Below are 6,711 nucleotides of genomic sequence, written 5' to 3' on the forward strand. Positions count from 1 at the left end.
TCTGGGCCATAAATGGAAATAAAAGCAGGTGATGCACTCTGGCCAATCATGAAGGAACAATTCAAACTTCCAGCAGAATTAGATGTACACGCTTGGGAGTCAGGGCCATAGCTAATTGAACAGCTCAGAGAGTGGGCCAAAGGCAGATTGTCAGGACAAGCCCTCAGCTTACATGACATGAGCCAAGACAAGACACAGTCTGTAAAGAAGTTTCATGGCAGAGTAATGCAAGTATTCCAAGATTTGGGCTTCACCATTCATGACCAGATACACAGGCAAATGTTGGCACAGGCCTTTGTGCATGGACTAAGACAGCCAATCAGGAAACCACTGATAGTGGCTAGGCCCAAGTACAGGTCAATAGCAGTGGACAGCAAAAGGGGTCATGTGCGCCTAAGAGACTGTTTATTGCCAATTGCACCAAAACTGCCGCCATTATAGCGCCACGAAGAGCGTGAGGGAAGAAGAGGCGTACCCTCATGGGCGGAGCCAGCTGGAAAGAGCGCAAAGAAGGAAAAGGGGCTGTGCTGCTGAGAACGCCGGAAGGGGAGTCGGAAGTGAAGACGCTGCAAAGTGCCGAGCGACACACCGGAAGAACCGCTGCAGACTCCGGAGAGGAGACACCGACCTCAATAAGGTTAGCAAAGGGGAGAAGCTATGTCAGACCAGGGGGAAGAAGTGGTGGCAGATGCAGCCGCAGCCCCTGTAATGCCCCAAGACCTCAGGTTGGATGCAGCCGCCGATCTCATGGCACCCTGGGCCTCGCCACGGATGCACCTGCAGGCCCCATCTTACCACCAGGCCCCACAGGGCCTGCAGCTTCAATCAGCAGGCCAGACCCCGCTGCCGTTACAGTGCCCATCATGTCGTTATCCACAGTAGCCAAAGGGATTGAGTCCCAACCAGGAGTGCAGAAGACGGCCCCTCTCATGGTGACCACTGACCTGGAAGTGCAACCTCCCTACAAAGACAGAAGAAGTGTCAAGTGTTACAACTGTGGAGAGTCTGGCCATTTCTAGAACCAGTGTAGAGCACCATTGCAGCCCAAGGCCTTGCCCAGAGGAACAGGTCAAGGAAGAAGTACAGAAATCAGTGAAGATCTCCGCCCACAGGACAGAGGCAAGCCAGGTCTGCAAGACATTATGCTCCTGACATGTAAAACCCCATCTGAAGGACCAATACCCCAAATTACCTTGAAAGTGGATGGCGTTTTCAGATCTTTTTTTCTGCACATTGGTGCAGCCAGGAGTGTGATGAGACATGTAGAACTCATCGATCCCACCTGCCTATCAGAATCCTCTGTGTCTTGTGTGGGGATTGATGGTCAAGTCAGACATTCCCAACTTACAAAGCCCCTAAGCATGTGGAATCAGCAAGGACACTCTATTCTGGCCCAGTTTGTAGTGTCAAGGACCTGCCACTCAACCTGCTGGGAGCGGACCTACTGCAGAAGGTGAAGGCGACCACAGTGTTCCAGGAAGATGGGACCGTGACACTTTCTTCATCCCTGACCCAAGAAGAATCATGGTGGCGGCCCTACAAGAACCTCAAACAACCGACGGAGTCCTAACCAAGGAGGTACTGGACGTAGTACCAGAAAGTCTATGGTCTAAGGGTCCTCAGGACGTGGGAAAACCTCAAGTTGCCCCAGTGTAGGTGTCACTCAAGCCAGGTACCCCGTACCCTCGTAAGGCCCATTATCCCCGTCCATCGCCTAGAGTAGTCAAGCTATCTCTGACCAACTGAAGGTCTACCTGAAAATAGGAATCATTGTTCCTTGCACATCGCCTAGCAATACCCTGCTTTTCCTGGTTGAGAAAAAGAATGTAAAAGGAGAGCCAGCCAAGTTCAGGATGGTACATGACTTGAGAACTCTGAATGTTGCCATGGTGTTAGAAACCTGTTATGTAGGCAATCCAGTGACACAGTCTGCCAGCAATCAGAGCACATACAGTGATCTGACAATAACCCAAAAATAATAGAACGAGCTCTGAGACGTGGAATCTCTGTAGACCGCAATACCTGAACCTATCCTAAACACAACTAAAGGCAGCTGTGGATTGCACCTGACAATACCTATGCAACTCGGCACAGCCTGAGGAACTGACTAGCCTGAAGATAGAAATACAAGCCTGACTTGCCTCAGAGAAATACCCCAAAGGAAAAGGCAGCCCCCCACATATAATGACTGTTAGCAAGATGAAAAGACAAAACGTAGGGATGAAATAGATTCAGCAAAGTGAGGCCCGATATTCTAGATAGAGCGAGGATAGCAAAGAGAACTTTGCAGTCTACAAAAAACCCTAAAGCAAAAAACCACGCAAAGGGGGCAAAAAGACCCACCGTGCCGAACTAACGGCACGGCGGTACACCCTTTGCGTCTCAGAGCTTCCAGCAAAACGAATAGACAAGCTGGACAGAAAAAGTAGCAACAAAAGCAAAGAAGCACTTATCTAAGCAGAGCAGCAGGCCACAGGAAAGATCCAAAGCTCAGATCCAACACTGGAACATTGACAAGGAGCAAGGAAGACAGAATCAGGCGGAGTTAAATAACAAAGCAGCCAACGAGCTCACCAGAACACCTGAGGGAGGAAGCTCAGAAGCTGCAGTACCACTTGTGACCACAGGAGTGAATTCAGCCACAGAATTCACAACAGTACCCCCCCCTTGAGGAGGGGTCACCGAACCCTCACCAGAGCCCCCAGGCCGACCAGGATGAGCCACATGAAAGGCACAAACAAGATCTGGAGCATGGACATCAGAGGCAAAAACCCAGGAATTATCTTCCTGAGCATAACCCTTCCATTTAACCAGATACTGGAGTTTCCGTCTAGAAACACGAGAATCCAAAATTTTCTCCACAATATACTCCAATTCCCCCTCCACCAAAACCGGGGCAGGAGGCTCAACAGATGGAACCATAGGTGCCACGTATCTCCGCAACAACGACCTATGGAATACATTATGTATGGAAAAGGAGTCTGGGAGGGTCAGACGAAAAGACACAGGATTGAGAATCTCAGAAATCCTATATGGACCAATAAAACGAGGTTTAAATTTAGGAGAGGAAACCTTCATAGGAATATGACGAGAAGATAACCAAACCAGATCCCCAACACGAAGTCGGGGACCCACACGGCGTCTGCGATTAGCGAAAAGTTGAGCCTTCTCCTGGGACAAGGTCAAATTGTCCACTACCTGAGTCCAGATCTGCTGCAACCTGTCCACCACAGAATCCACACCAGGACAGTCCGAAGACTCAACCTGTCCTGAAGAGAAACGAGGATGGAACCCAGAATTGCAGAAAAATGGAGAGACCAAGGTAGCCGAGCTGGCCCGATTATTAAGGGCGAACTCAGCCAACGGCAAAAAGGACACCCAATCATCCTGGTCTGCAGAAACAAAACATCTCAGATATGTTTCCAAGGTCTGATTGGTTCGTTCGGTCTGGCCATTAGTCTGAGGATGGAAAGCCGAGGAAAAAGATAGGTCAATGCCCATCCTACCACAAAAGGCTCGCCAAAACCTTGAAACAAACTGGGAACCTCTGTCAGAAACAATATTCTCAGGAATGCCATGCAAACGAACCACATGCTGGAAGAACAAAGGCACCAAATCAGAGGAGGAAGGCAATTTAACCAAGGGCACCAGATGGACCATTTTAGAAAAGCGATCACAGACCACCCAAATGACTGACATCTTTTGAGAAACGGGAAGGTCAGAAATGAAATCCATCGAAATATGTGTCCAAGGCCTCTTTGGGACCGGCAAGGGCAAAAGCAACCCACTGGCACGTGAACAGCAGGGCTTTGCCCTAGCACAAATCCCACAGGACTGCACAAAAGTACGTACATCCCGTGACAGAGATGGCCACCAGAAGGATCTAGCCACTAACTCTCTGGTACCAAAGATTCCAGGATGACCAGCCAACACCGAACAATGAAGTTCAGAGATAACTTTACTAGTCCACCTATCAGGGACGAACAGTTTCTCCGCCGGACAACGATCAGGTTTATTCGCCTGAAATTTCTGTAACACTCGCCGCAAATCAGGGGAGATGGCAGACACAATGACTCCTTCCTTGAGGATACTCGCCGGCTCAGATGAACCCGGAGAGTCGGACACAAAACTCCTAGACAGAGCATCCGCCTTCACATTTTTTGAGCCCGGAAGGTACGAAATCACAAAATCGAAGCGGGCAAAAAATAACGACCAACGGGCCTGTCTAGGATTCAAGCGCTTGGCAGACTCGAGATAAGTAAGGTTCTTATGATCAGTCAATACCACCACGCGATGCTTAGCTCCTTCAAGCCAATGACGCCATTCCTCGAATGCCCACTTCATGGCCAGCAACTCTCGGTTGCCCACATCATAATTACGCTCAGCAGCCGAAAACTTCCTGGAAAAGAAAGCACATGGTTTCAACACTGAGCAACCAGAACCTCTCTGTGACAAAACCGCCCCTGCTCCAATCTCAGAAGCATCAACCTCGACCTGGAACGGAAGAGAAACATCTGGTTGACACAACACAGGGGCAGAACAAAAACGATGCTTCAACTCCTGAAAAGCTTCCACAGCAGCAGAAGACCAATTAACCAAATCAGCACCCTTCTTGGTCAAATCGGTCAATGGTTTGGCAATGCTAGAAAAATTACAGATGAAGCGACGATAAAAATTAGCAAAGCCCAGGAATTTTTGCAGACTTTTCAGAGATGTCGGCTGAGTCCAATCCTGGATGGCTTGGACCTTAACCGGATCCATCTCGATAGTAGAAGGGGAAAAGATGAACCCCAAAAATGAAACTTTCTGCACACCGAAGAGACACTTTGATCCCTTCACAAACAAGGAATTAGCACGCAGGACCTGAAAAACCGTTCTGACCTGATTCACATGAGAGTCCCAATCATCTGAGAAGATCAAAATGTCATCCAAGTAAACAATCAGGAATTTATCCAGATACTCACGGAAGATGTCATGCATAAAAGACTGAAACACAGATGGAGCATTGGCAAGTCCGAACGGCATCACTAGATACTCAAAATGACCCTCGGGCGTATTAAATGCAGTTTTCCATTCATCTCCTTGCCTGATTCTCACCAGATTATACGCACCACGAAGATCTATCTTAGTGAACCAACTAGCCCCCTTAATCCGAGCAAACAAGTCAGATAACAATGGCAAGGGATACTGAAATTTAACAGTGATCTTATTAAGAAGGCGGTAATCAATACACGGTCTCAGCGAACCATCGTTCTTGGCTACAAAAAAGAACCCTGCTCCCAGTGGTGATGACGATGGGCGAATATGTCCCTTCTCCAGGGATTCCTTCACATAACTGCGCATAGCGGCGTGTTCAGGCACGGATAAATTAAATAATCGACCTTTAGGGAATTTACTACCAGGAATCAAATTGATAGCACAATCACAATCCCTATGCGGAGGTAGGGCATCGGACTTGGGCTCTTCAAATACATCCTGATAATCAGACAAGAACTCTGGGACCTCAGAAGGAGTGGATGACGAAATAGACAAAAATGGAACATCACCATGTACCCCCTGACAACCCCAGCTGGATACCGACATAGAGTTCCAATCCAATACTGGATTATGGGTTTGCAGCCATGGCAACCCCAACACGACCACATCATGCAGATTATGTAGCACCAGAAAGCGAATAACTTCCTGATGTGCAGGAGCCATGCACATGGTCAGCTGGGTCCAGTACTGAGGTTTATTCTTGGCCAAATGTGTAGCATCAATTCCTCTCAACGGAATAGGACACCGCAAAGGCTCCAAGAAAAACCCACAACGTTTAGCATAATCCAAATCCATCAGATTCAGGGCAGCGCCTGAATCCACAAACGCCATGACAGAATACGATGACAAAGAGCATATCAAGGTAATGGACAGAAGGAATTTGGATTGTACAGTACCAATGACGGCAGACCTATCGAACCGCTTAGTGCGCTTAGGACAATCAGAAATAGCATGAGTGGAATCACCACAGTAGAAACACAGACCATTCAGACGTCTGTGTTCTTGCCGTTCAACTCTGGTCATAGTCCTATCGCACTGCATAGGCTCAGGTTTAATCCTAGACAATACCGCCAAATGGTGCACAGATTTACGCTCGCGCAAGCGTCGACCGATCTGAATGGCCAAAGACATAGACTCATTCAAACCAGCAGGCATAGGAAAACCCACCATGACATCCTTAAGAGCCTCAGAGAGACCCTTTCTGAACAAAGCTGCCAGCGCAGATTCATTCCACAGAGTGAGTACTGACCACTTCCTAAATTTCTGACAATATACTTCTATATCATCCTGACCCTGGCACAAAGCCAGCAAATTTTTCTCAGCCTGATCCACTGAATTAGGCTCATCGTAAAGTAATCCGAGCGCCAGGAAAAACGCATTGACATTACTCAATGCAGGGTCTCCTGGCGCAAGAGAAAATGCCCAGTCCTGAGGGTCGCCGCGCAAAAAAGAAATAATAATCAAAACCTGTTGAATAGGATTACCAGAAGAATGAGGTTTCAAGGCCAGAAATAGCTTACAATTATTTTTGAAATTAAGAAACTTAGTTCTATCACCAAAAAACAAATCAGGAATAGGAATTCTTGGTTCTAACATAGATTTCTGATCAATAGTATCTTGAATCCTTTGTACATTTGTAACGAGATTATCCATTGAAGAGCACAGACCCTGAAT

This window comes from Ranitomeya imitator, chromosome 2, assembly GCF_032444005.1.
Source record: "Ranitomeya imitator isolate aRanImi1 chromosome 2, aRanImi1.pri, whole genome shotgun sequence".
Classification (NCBI taxonomy): Eukaryota; Metazoa; Chordata; class Amphibia; order Anura; family Dendrobatidae; genus Ranitomeya; species Ranitomeya imitator.